The sequence below is a fragment of the Salvelinus sp. IW2-2015 genome, linkage group LG18 (assembly GCF_002910315.2).
Source record: "Salvelinus sp. IW2-2015 linkage group LG18, ASM291031v2, whole genome shotgun sequence".
NCBI lineage: Eukaryota > Metazoa > Chordata > Actinopteri > Salmoniformes > Salmonidae > Salvelinus > Salvelinus sp. IW2-2015.
In genome coordinates, this window is record NC_036858.1 from 2173893 (window position 1) to 2187838 (window position 13946).

A 13946-nucleotide genomic window follows, 5' to 3' on the forward strand; every position below is an offset into this window, starting at 1 on the left:
GTTGGATGCACACCGTAACGGGTATTGATTCGAGGTTGGATGCACACCGTAACGGGTATTGATTCGAGGTTGGATGCACACCGTAACGGGTATTGGATGGTATTGAAATGATAAAAAGCGTTCAAAGCCGTTGTAAAGAGGATGATAGTTGTTCTCTATTATCCGAGAGGTGACCCTGTTTAAAAAAATACTAGCCTAGCATGGTTATTACCATCCTAGGTTTACTGATTTTCTATAACTGCCCAATACCTGACTGGGTATTGAACCTGGGTCGTCTGCATGACTAAAGGCCATGTTAGCCAGCGAGCTAAASTCTAGATATGAGCTCTAGGTGTTAACACGAATCCAAGGCAGGTTTGTGTGTTTCACCGAACTACCTACAGTACATTTGTAAAGTATTATAACCTCCCTAAAACAGCCTAAAATGTCAGAATGAGAGTTATTCCCTCTTTAGTAAAAAAGTCAAGTTACACTCTGCGGCCCTGCGTCTACAGTCACAGCAAAACGGAAATGTTATGTTTTTCAAATGTTCTCCAGATGGACTCATTCATCTTTTAATCTGTTCTGAAGTGCAGTAGGGGCGGGCCCGGCTCCAACAACACACTGCACTCTCAAGGTTTTACCATAAGTGTTACAGATGAAGAATGCAGCAGCACTGTACCACTTGGAGGAGAATGCAGGGATCGAGGATTTTTTATTTTGATTTATTTTTACGATCCCCATTAGCCAACGCCAGTGGTGATAGCTAGTCTTACTGTGGTCMGACACATGACGAAAAATACATTACAGACAAAATACTCTACAATTTACATAAAGTACCAGTCCAAACTTTGGACACACCTACTCATTCAAGGGTTTTTCTTTATTTTTCCTATTTTCTATATCGTAGAATAATACTGAAGACATCAAAACTATGAAATAACAGTATATGTTTTGTTTAAATGTGTGTGTGCATGTGACCGAGCGAGAGTTGGGCTATATGCAGGAGATTATTGAGTAGTTTGGTTTCATCAGTCTGACCCCCAGTCTTCACTTGAAGTTATTGAGGGATGATGATGTTTTGGCAATGTGAAGATAATCATTTCAGAGTATGGTACCACTATATCTGATAGATAGACTATGTGAGGTGCGGCAGAGGGGAGGGTGAAGGTTATCTCAGTGTCTTGTGTTATATAGACGGATTTCAGAATTAACCTGGAAGAACRCAATGAAGGGTTTAGGTAAACTGTCTGGGAGGCATGAGTATATGTAGATGAAAATGCATAATTAATGTCGTAAATGGACAATATATTGAGTTTCTTAAACAAAGTTGCAGATGGAGCCAGGTAATTAGAGAAGGTGGCTAGTCTTGCAAATTTCTCTTGTATGATGAGTAATTTGTGTAGGTAGGAGGCATATGTACTGGCCCAGACAATATTACAGTAAATGAGTATTGGGGGAATTATGCTATAGTAAAGAATTAGGAAGCACGCCTGATGAACCAAATAACTAATCTTTCTGATGATAGCAACAGAGTTCATCACTTTGCTGCAGACACATTGAATATGATCTTTCCAGGATAACGTTTCATCCGTATGAACTCCGAGGAATCTAGTGGATGTGACTTGTTCCATTTCATTCCCACCAATTGAGATTCTGGCTCTTTTTAATTTATTTATTATTTTTTACAATATTTCTTACTCTTACTAGTGAATTCAATAAAGTTAGATTATTTATTTTAAATGTAAAGATCATTTGGATAATCTGGAAGCATTCAGAAAATGTGGCCATGCCTGAGTTGGCTTCAATAATTAGTGAATCAAAATTGGTATCATCAGCAAAGAAGTACGGTAGAAGACACAGCAGCAAGGTCATTGATATAAATTAGGAATAACAAAGGTCCAATTATCCAACCCTGTGGGACGCCAAAGCATATCTTGGCCCTGGTAAATGCACAGATGTTTGCATAAACAAATTGTTCTTTATCATAACATAACTATATAACCAATTATATGTATAATCATGAACACCGTAATAATGCAATTTAGAAAGTAATATTTCATGATCAACCGTGTCAAACGCTTTGGATTAATCTAAAAAGATGCCAAGCGCATATTCACTGTTGTTAAGGGCTGTAAATATTTTATCCACAAGTTGCAAAAGAGCCATATCTGTGGAGTAGTTTTTACGAAAACCATATTGGTGCTCATATAGAACACAGTGTTAGGACGTTAGAAAAACATGGTAGTACAGATATTGGCTGATAATTTGTCAAATATATTGGATCCTCAGATTTATAGAGGGGGATAATTTTGGCAATTTTAAAATCTTTAAGAACAATACAAATATTTAAGAACAATACCAGTTTGCATAGATTTGGTGAAGACATACGTTAGACATATGTGAAGACATATGTCTCATCATGACCTGCTGCTGATATCTTTAAGTTACCAATTACCTCCATCACCTCCATTACATCATCACKTCCATTACATCATCACCTCCATCACCCCCATTACATCATCACCTCCATCACCTCCATTACATCATCACCTCCATTACATCATCACCTCCATCACCTCCATTACACCATCACCTCCGTCACATCATCACACTCCATTACATCATCAACCATCCATCACCTCCATTACATCATCAACCTCCATCACATCATCACCTCCATCACCTCCATTACATCATCACATCCATACCTCCATTCATCTCCTTAACACTCACCTCATTACTCCATCACCTCCATTATCATCACCTCCATCACTCCATTACCCATCACCTCCATTACAAACCATCACCTCTATTACCTCCTCACCTCCATTACATTCCATAAATTCCATCACCTCCATTACATCATCACCCCTCCATCACCTCCATTAACATCATCACCTCCATTACCTCCATTACATCATCACCTCCATTACCTCCATCAACCTCCATTACATCATCACCTCCATTACTCATCACCTCCATTAACATCATCACCTCCATTACATCATCACCTCCATTACATCATCACCGTCCATTACCTCCATCAACCTCCATTACATCATCACTCCATTACCTCCATCACCTCCATTACATTCATCACCTCATTACCTCCATCACCTTCCATTACATCATCACCTCCATTACCTCCATCACCCTCCATTACATCAAATCACCTCCATTACATCATCACCTCCATTAACTCCATTACATCATCACCTCCATTACCTCATCACCTCCATTACATCATCACCTCCATTACCTCCATCACCTTCCATTACATCATCACCTCCATTACTCCATCACCTCCATTACATCCATCACCCTCCATTACCTCCATCACCTCCACTACATCATCACTCTCTATTACATCATCACCTCTAATTACCAGATCATCACCTCTATTACAATTCATCACCTCTATTACACATACCTTTTGTGATTTTTCCTTGTTTCATCACCTCCATTACATCATCACCTCTATTACATCATCACCTCCATTACATCATCACCTCCATTACATCAGGAGGATCAAACTGAAGCAGAGAAGGGAAATGTCCCTTAATGTAATTCAAGGGATTTCCATCAGTTTTGTCAATTTTGTTAGACAGAGAGGAACCCACATTCACAAAAAAGTTAATAAATTCTTATTCAACAGTTGATTGATGATTTTCCAAGTTGACTTTATATAGTTTAAGGATTCTTGGAATTTGTTCGTAAAATATATTTTGGGGGATATCTGAAGTAGGTGAGTAAATTTGTTCTTGTACGTTTTGTAATTTGCAGAATTCAGGGAAACCAAGGTTTCCAGTATTCTTCTGCTGCTCTCTTACGTGGTTTAAGGGAAAGCAGTGGTGAGATACAGAGTTTAAAGAGTTTAAACATTTTTGCCATGAAATATCATCAATCGACATCTTAAAGCGTTCACAATTTATTTTGTTCAATATTCTAAATATAATGCTACTAATCATTCTCATCTGTTCAWTTCCAGCTGCCAAAASWGAAGTGGAAAATTGGAAAGTGGTCAGAAATATTAGCCACATTATTCAAAACATGTGTACAAATATGATCAATAAGGGTAGCAGATGAACTGGTCACTGGCTTATAGATGAGGAGGTACAGATAGCTGGACTATAACGTATTCAAAGAATCAGATGTCAGTGAGTGATTCTCACTTTTAAAGACATTTATGTTGTAACCTCCCAATAGAAACCAAATGTTATCTTCATTATTTATCAAATCCAAGGTTAATGCAAGGATATCAATGAAACTACAAATGTCAGAATCGGGTGGCTGATAGATGCATCCAATTACCACTTTTTTACCACCAACAAATGAACAGGAGAGAAGTTGTATGAAAAGGGATTCAACATCAGTGTTATCAGATGTAGTGTGAGGTCCTCTCTTACAAAGAATTGAAAATGCTTATGAACAGAAGTGGACCCTCCTCCTCCCACTCTTGATGTTCTCCAGTGGTGAACAGCAATCTTGGCAGACATGTCATAAAGCATGGCTGTCTCTGTAACAGTATAACTTTAGACCGTCCCCTCGCCCCGACCTCGGGCGCGAACCAGGGACCCCCCCTGTTGTTGCACACATCAACAACAGTCACCCACGAAGCGTCGTTACCCATCGCTCCACAAAAGCCGCGGCCCTTGCAGAGCAAGGYGKAACACTACTTCTAGGTTTCAGAGCAAGTGACGTAACTGATTGAAACGCTATTAGCGCGTACCCGCTAACTAGCTAGCCATTTCACATCCGTTACACCTCTACAGTCAACCATGTTTCTAAAAGATGAAAAAATWCATGACTGAGAGAAGACTGATAATGAAACAAGGTGGCCATGATTTTTCAGAAGACTGCGAACATTCAAAAMGAAAGGTAGAAAATAAGCTTGGAATTAGATCAACTTCTGTACAGGTTGTTKAATTGCCTAACATTATAGTAATCACAAGTATTAGACTTATTTCTGGTAAATTTCAGGATATTTGAATCTGGATCAACACAATCATTGTATTTATCACTTCATAAATATCTGCTGGTTAAAGATCACGGCCAACTAAGAGAGATACACAATGGGAATCATCCGGAGAGTGGAGCAGAAACATAGAAATGCCTCACATGTTCAATACAACCACACATTGGTGTTAGTTTAATCAATAAGGGTGCACTTCCTATGGAATGCACATTGATACAGTCCACCACTGAAGACTTCAGAGGGTTATGGCATTTAGAGGGTGTTTTTGGCCATGTTAGGTGAAACACATGAACAAAGTCGAGTAAATATGTGTGTGTATGTGTGGGTGTGTGTGCGTGTGTGTTAAATCAGTGGACTATAGCTGAGTCACTTGCCATAGGCCTACGAGGGGAGGTGGGGTGAACGACCAGTTGATCATACTTCATACTCCAGGTATGAGATGTTGCCTGTTTTTCATTCTTCAATTAGTCGTGGCAGCAGTTCCTTTCTTTTGAGGTGTACCTTTCTGGAGAAGTCTTCATTGACTAAGATTTTGGTTCCCTTCAGGCACTTGGCTCTCCTGAGAATCTCCTCCTTGTCTTTGACCCTGAGCAGTTTCACCACTAKAGATCTGGGCCGTCCATTGGGGAAGAAAGTGCCTTTCCCATGTGCCCTCTCCATCTCGATGAGTTTAGGGTCCAGTTTGAGTTGATCTGCCAGGAGTTTCTTGGCCTTGACTTCCGTGTCATGCCAAGTTTCAGTCTTTACGTCCTCAATTCCATTGATTCAAATGTTATTCCGCCTCGATTGATTTCCGAGGCAGTCTTCTTTGGAAGTGTGCTTGTCAAGTGATGTTTGGAAAATAGCAATATCCTCAGACATGGTTTTGAATGCGGTCTGGCTGATGAACTTCATGCCCCTTCAGCTCCCAAACCTCTGACTGAATAAATTCCAAACTGTGTTTACATTCTATTACATATTTAAACAGACCATCAACCCTTTTGTTGGTAGATTCCATAAAGAGTTGCAGGAAGGACTTGAAGTTATTTTCCTGCAGCTCTGTTAGATCTTTACAGAACTGTTTTTGTTGATGGAGTAGCTCATGGAGTTTAGTGCTAATACGTATTCCTCTTCTGCAGTGAGCTTTGCAGCATTCTTCTGTCTAGTATTAGCCATGCTACAACCTTATTGTGAGCTGAAATGAGTTCAGAAACACAACCCACCCCGCCTTCTTGAAAACAAGCTCCCCCAGTGAGATGGCAGACACACTCATGCAAAACAGGCTTGATCACACATGCACCAGTACGATAAACATAGTGCAGGCGGATAACTTCCTCACAGTAAGGATCCTGGCTGCCCTAGACTAAGCGAGCGGGAGATTACCAACTAGAACGTTAGTGCTGTTGATCCAAGCAGTGGGCAGTATACCAAAACACAGGGTGAAGAGGCTTGAGAGAGACAGTGGTAGGAGCTTTCGCTTACCCACGGAACGATCAGCGTGAACGAGCAGTGTGGCTTGGCAGTTTCAAATAGTTAGTGTGGGAGAGGTGGAAAAATTGTTGTTAACAATTTTTATTTTTATTATTTATTTAACCTTTATTTYACTAGGCAAGTCAGTTAAGAACAACTTCTTATTTTACAATGATGGCCTACCAAATGGCAAATGGCCTCCTGTGGGGACGTGGGACTGGGATTGAAAATAAAACATGGATACAATATAAATATAGGACAAAACACTACGTACAGAGAGACCTAAGACAACAACATAGCAAGGCAGCAACACATGACAACACAGCATGGTAGCAACACAACATAACAACAACATAGTAGCAACACAACATGGTAGCAGCACAAAACATGGTACAAACATGGTACAAACATTATTGGGCACAGACAACAGCACAAAGGACAAGAAGGTAGAGACAACAATACATCACACAAAGCAGCCACAACTGTCAGTAAGAGTGTCCATGATCGAGTATTTGAAGGAAGAGATTGAGATAAAACTGTCCAGTTTGAGTGTTTGTTGCAGCTCGTTCCAGTCGCTAGCTGCAGAGAACTGAAAAGAGGATCGAATCAGGGATGTGTGTACTTTGAGGACCTTTAACAGAATGTGACTGGCAGAACGGGTGTTGTATATGGAGGATGAGGGCTGCAGTAGATATCTCAGATAGGGTGGAGTGAGGCCTAAGAGGGTTTTATAAATAAGCATCAACCAGTGGTTCTTGCGACGGGTATACAGAGATGACCAGTTTACAGGGGAGTATAGAGTGCAGTGATGTGTCCTATAAGGAGCATTGGTGGAAAATCTGATGGCCCAATGGTACCTTTGTACCATTATCTTTGTTTTGGAGGTGTTCAGAACAAGGTTAGGGGTAGAGAAAGCTTGTTGGAAACTACAAAACCTTTGTTGTTGAGCATTTAACACAACATCCAAGGATGGGCCAACTAAGTCTAAAACTGTGTAACGTCCTGACCAGAGTTCTTATGTGTTTTGCTTGTTTAGTGTTTAGTGAATTCCCACCCAGCTCAGGGCGTGAGCTGGGTGGGAATTCTATGTTGTATGTCTAGTTCGTCTGTTTCTGTGTCCAGCCTAATATGGTTCTCAATCAGAGACAGCTGTGAATCGTTGTCCCTGATTGAGAATCATATATAGGTGGCTTGTTTTGTGTTGGGGATTGTGGGTGGTTGTTTCCTGTCTCTGTGTTTGTGTTCTGCACCAGATAGGACTGTCTCGGCTTTCACGGTTGTTATTTTGTAGTTTGTATAGTGTTCACGTTATTGTCATTCTTTATTAAACATGTTGAACACTAACTGCGCTGCATTTTGGTCCTCTCCTTCATCCCAGGAAGAAAGCCGTTACAAACTGTATCATCTGCATATATATTCAGCAAAAAATTAAACGTCCTCTCACTGTCAACTGCGTTTATTTTCAGCAAATTTAACATGTGTAAATATGTGTATGAACATAACAAGATTTAACAACTGAGACATAAACTGAACAAGTTCCACAGACAAGTGCAACATAAATGGAATAATGTGTCCCTGAACAAAGGGGGGGGTCAAAATCAAAAGTAATAGTCAGTATCTGGTGTGGCCACCAGCTGCATTAAGTACTGCAGTGCATCTCCTCCTCATGGACTGCACCAGATTTGCCAGTTCTTGCTGTGAGATGTTACCCCACTCTTCCACCAAGTCACCAGCAAGTCCACGGACATTTCTGGGGGAATGGCCCTAGCCCTCACCCTCCGATCCAACAGGTCCCAGACGTGCTCAATGGGATTGAGATCCGGGCTCTTCGCTGGCCATGGCAGTACACTGACATTCCTGTCTTGCAGGGAATCATGCACAGAACGAGCAGTATGGCTGGTGGCATTGTCATGCTGGAGGGTCATGTCAGGATGAGCCTGCAGGAATATCAGTGTTCTGCCATGGCCAGCGAAGAGCCCGGATCTCAATCCCATTGAGCACGTCCAACGACGTTGGGTTTGTGCCCATGGGCGACGTTGTTGCCAGTGATGTCTGGCGAGGACCTGCCTTACAACAGGCCTACAAGCCCTCAGTGCAGCCTCTCTCAGCCTATTGCGAACAGTCTGAGCACTGATGGAGGGATTGTGCGTTCCTGGTGTAACTCGGGCAGTTGTTGTTGCCATCCTGTACCTGTCCCGCAGGTGTGATGTTTGGTTGTACCGATCCTGTGCAGGTGTTGTTACACGTCGTCTGTCACTGCGAGGATGATCAGCTGTCCGTCCTGTCTCCCTGTAGTGCCGTCTTAGGCGTCTCACAGTACGGACATTGTATTTTATTGCCCTGGCCACATCTGCAGTCCTCATGCCTCCTTGCAGGATGCCTAAGGCAAGTTCACGCAGATGAGCAGGGACCCTGGGCATCTTTCTTTTGGTGTTTTCATAGTCAGTAGAAAGGCCTCTTTAGTGTCCTAAGTTTGCATAACTGTGACCTTAGTTGCCTACTGTCTGTAAGCTGTTAGTGTCTTAATGACCGTTCCACAGGTGCATGTCCATTAATTGTTTATGGTTCATTGAACAAGCATGGGAAACAGTGTTTAATTAAACCCTTTACCATGAAGATCTGTGAAGTTATTTGGATTTTTACGAATTATCTTTAGAGGACAGGGTCCTGAAAAAGGGACGTTTCTTTTTTTGCTGAGTTTAAATGGATGAGAGAGCTTCTTACTGCATGAGCTATGTTGTTGTAAATTCAGAAGAGCGTGGGGCCTAGGATTGAGCCTTGGGGTACTCCCTTGGTGACAGGCAGTGGCTGAGACAGTAGATTTTCACACTTTATACACTGCACTCTTTGAGAGAGGTAGTTAGCAAACCAGCCCAAAGACCCCTCAGAGACACCAATACTCCTTATCCGGCCCACAAGAATGGAACGGTCTACTACATCAAAATCTTTGGGCAAGTCAATAAAAAAAGCAGCACAACATTGCTTAGAATCAAGAGTAATGGTGACATCATTGAGGACCTTTAAGGTTTCAGTGACACATCCATAACCTGAGCACAAACTAGATTGCATACAAGAGAGAACACTATAGACATAAAGAAAGCCAGTCAGTTGATTATTGACAAGTTTTTCCAACACTTTTGATAAACAGGGCAACATAGAAATAGGCCTATAACAGTTAGGATCAGCTTGATCTCCCCCTTTAAATAAAGGACAAACCGTGGCTGCCTTCCAAGCAATGGGAACCTCCCCAAAGAGGAGAGACAGGTTATAAAGGTCAAAGACAGGCTTGGCGATGATAGGGGCAGCAACATTAAAGAAGAAAGGGTCTAAACCATCTGACCCAGATGGTTTTTTAGGGTCAAGTTTAAGGAACTCCTTTAGCACCTCAGACTCATTGACTGCCTGCAGGGAGAAACTTTCTAGCGAGGCAGGGGAAAAAGAGGGAGAAGCATCAGGGATAGTCGCATTAGAAGGAGTGGGAGATGAGGAAATGTTGGACGGGCAAGGAGGCATGGCTGAGTCAAATAGGAATCCTGACTTAATGAAGTGGTGATTAAAGAGCTCAGCCATGTGCTTCTTGCCAGGTACAACCACATCATCTACATTAAGGGACATGGGCAGCTGTGAGGAGGAGGGTTTATTCTCCAAGTCTTTAACCGTTTTCCAGAACATCTTGGGGTTAGACCCACAGAGAGAGAACTGCTCCTTAAAGTAACTAACTATGGCCTTTCCGGATAGCCTGAGTGCACTTATTTCTCATTTGCCTGAACGAGAGCCTTACTGGCTTCTCCCTCTTTTTCCCCTGCCTCGCTACAAAGTTTCTCCCTGCAGGCAGTCAAAGCCTGAGTATGCGTGTGCAGATCCTTTTGCCAAATGCAATTCTTGAGGTGGAGTAACTCTGCAAGTTCACGGTCGAACCAGGGGCTGAACCTGTTTTTAATTCTCATTTTCTTTATGGGGGTGTGTTTGTTAACAATACCACTGAAAATATTAAAAAAGAACGTCCAAGCGTCTTCGACAGAGGGGATCAAGCTAAGTCTATACCATTTTACAGAGGCCAGTTCATGAAGGAAGACTTGCTCATTAAAGTTTTTTAGCAAGGGTCTATGACAAATCAGGAGAGGTCGTTTCACTGAGCAGCCATTACGAACACAGGCTGTAAAGCAGTGATCACTAAGGTCATTACAGAAAACACCAGACTGATACCTGTCAGGATTATTTGTGAGGATAACATCAAGAAGAGTAGTCTTTTCTGAGTGTTTGGAGTCATACGTTGTGGGACTGGTAATAATCTGAGAAAGATTTAGGGAGTCCCATTGCTTTAGGACTTGGTCAGGTGGTTTAAGCATGTCCCAGTTTAGGTCACCAAGCAGGACACATTCAGACTTAGTGTAAGGGGCCAGGAGAGAGCAAAGGGCAGTTAGGGTACAGGCAGGTGTTGATGGAGGGCGTAGCACCCAGCAACAGTCAAAAAAGAGCTATTTGAAAGTTTAATGCTTAAAATCAGCAAATCAAATTGTTTGGGGACAGACTTGGTGGAGACAACCGAGCACTGAAGGTGATCCTTGGTAAAGATTGCCACTCCCCCACCTTTGGAAGATCTGTCTTGTCTTAAAAAGGTTATAACCAGAAAGGTTAACATCAGTCTTCAAAACACTCTTCCTTAACCATTTCTCAGTAAAGACCAACACATCTGGATTGGAGCTGTGAACAATCATCAACCAATTAGAGAGTTCCCTTCTCTATAAGCATGCTGAAAGTTTGTTGTTCATTTGTTTACCAATAAATGGCATTGCATTTGGCCAAACACAATTTTTGGAGGCAACATAGTTTGCTAAGAGCTGGCAGTAAGCTGATAGGTCTGCTGTTAGAACCAGTAAAGCCGCTTTACCATTCTTGGGTAGCGGAATGACTTTGGCTTCCCTCCAGGCCTGAGGACAAAGACTTTTCTCTAGGCTCAAATTAAAGATATGACAGATAGGAGTGGCTATAGAGTCAGCTACCATCCTCAGTAGCTATCCATCTAAGTTGTCAATGGCAGGAGGTTTGTCATTAATTGTCATGCCCTGACCTTAGTTCCTTTTTTATGTCTCTATTTTGGTTTGGTCAGGGCGTGAGTTGGGGTGGGCATTCTATGTTTTGTGTTCTATGTTTTCTGTCTTTCTGTCTGTACCAGACAGGACTGTTTCGTTTCGTTTCATTCTCTTTGTTATTTTGTTTAGTGCTCTGTTTTAAATAATTGACATGAACACTTACCACGCTGCGCTTTGGTCCGATGATTCCTCATCTTCTTCAGATGACGATCGTTACATTAATGGTTGTTAACAATATATTTTTTTATGAATAAGATAGCTCACTGTTAATTGTTGGCATTCCCTGCATAAGTTTGCACACTTTGCCAATGAATTAATCATAAAAATAATTGGCAAAATCAAATGGTTTTGTGATGAATAAGCCATCTGATTCGATAAAACATGGAGTTGAATTTGTCTTTCTGCCTTTATTTAATTTAAAGTACTCCAAAGTTTTTTTCCTATCATTCTTTGCATCATTGATCTTGGCTTCATAATACAGTTTCTTGTTCTTTTTGTTGAGTTTAGTTACATCATTTCACAAWTTGCAGTAAGTCAGCCAGTCAGATGTGCAGCCAGACTTATTAGCCACTCCTTTTGCCCCATCTCTTTCAACCATAGTGTTTTTCAATTCCTCATCAAGCCTTAACAGTTCTAAAAGTCAGTTTCATAACAGGTGCGTGTTTATCCATAATTGGAGGAAGCAATTAAAAAAATGCATCAAGTGCAACGTCTGGATGCTCCTTATCAAATCAGACCAACAAATATTTTTAACATCATCCACAAAATAGTCATAGCAACATATTTTGTATGATCTCTTATACACTATTTTAGGCCCAGCTTTTGGAACTTTGGCTTTCCTGGATATAACCACTGTATTGTGATCACTGCATCCAATGGGTACAGATACTGCTTTAGTATTAGTAAAAATGTGATCAAAACATGTGGATGATCTTGTTCCTGTAGTGTGTTTAAAAACCCTGGTAGYTTGATTAATAACCTGAACCAGATTACAGGCACTGGTTACAGTGAGAAGCTTCTTCTTGAGCAGACAGCTTGATAAAAAACAATAAATATTTAGGTCCCCAAGAACGTGGACCTCTCTGTTTACATCATATCTTGGTTCTTTCCAAAACAGCAACCTTATTCTTGAACCTCAGGAACTGGACCACTATCGGCGACCACTATCGGCCTGGGACTGTCACCTGGGCCGGTGGTGGGTTGTCCAGTCCTGTCGACGCGCTCCACCTCAATCTTCCTGTGGTCCATCTTCAGTTTCTCAGAGATCATTTCCCTCACTTTGTCCTCAGACTCTGTCCAGTTCTCATGTGGAGATTCTACCATTTCTACGATTGTCCCTAGAGATAATCTGATTTCCCCGTCATTGTTATCATGGATTCACAAAGAGAACTTATGTCCTATCTGAATGACGTACAGGTTGCTTTCATCTTTCCGTTGTCCTGTTTAAACTCCTCGAGCTTACCCTGGGAGAACTGCAAACTGTTCTTCAGGTTCTGGACCAGTCTGGTCAGGTCGTCCTCTCTTGAAGCTATTTTCTTGTTGTTGTAACAACTGCTTGTAGAACTATTTGTGTTCATTTAAAAGATCCTTCACCTGTATAGAGAGACGCCACCATCCTCAACTGTACTCCCACCGGCTTTGGTCTTTGTCATGGTAGCAACGTAGGCTACACTGTTACCCCTCGCAGTTTGAGACAGGGTCGGTCACAGGGAAGATGGAAACAGCACCAACAGCACGGATCGAGATAGCCACAAGGCCGGGATAATTTGCGGGCTGCGTTCAGGCCCTCAAGAAAACACCACTAGCTTGATCGGCAGCTAGCAACTAGGCTAGATGCTACGCCAAGCAGGTCCTCAGACCCTTGGTCAGGACCCCTGGACAAACAGCAGAGGTCCCAGAAACTGATGTCAACCGCCTTGTGGGATCCAAACTCAAAAGCTGGTAACCACCATTTTCCAATAGAACATTTTTTCAGAGACTTTCAAAACCTTCCAAAACAACAAATTTTCCAAAACAAGAAACCAAGTTCTCCCTCGTTCCGAGAGGAGAGAACAGAATATAATTGAAGAGAACTGAAGAGAACAGAAGAGAAAAGAAGAGAACAGAAAAGGACAGAAGAGGACAGAAGGGAAACGAACATAACAGAGGAGAACAGAATAGAAGAAAACAGAAGAGAACGTTTGCAATCGCAACAAATAATCTGCTCAGACCCCAACCAAGGAGCATCAAAAGTCGTGCTATAAATTCTCAGACAACACAACAATTCCTTGATGCCCTTCCAGACTCCTTCTGCCTACCCAAGGACGTCAGAGGKCAAAAATRAGTTAACCACCTAACRGAGGAACTCAATTTAACCTTGCGCAATACCCTAGATGCAGTTGCACCCCTAAAAACGAAAAACATTTGTCATAAGAAACTAGCTCCCTGGTATACAGAAAATACCCGAG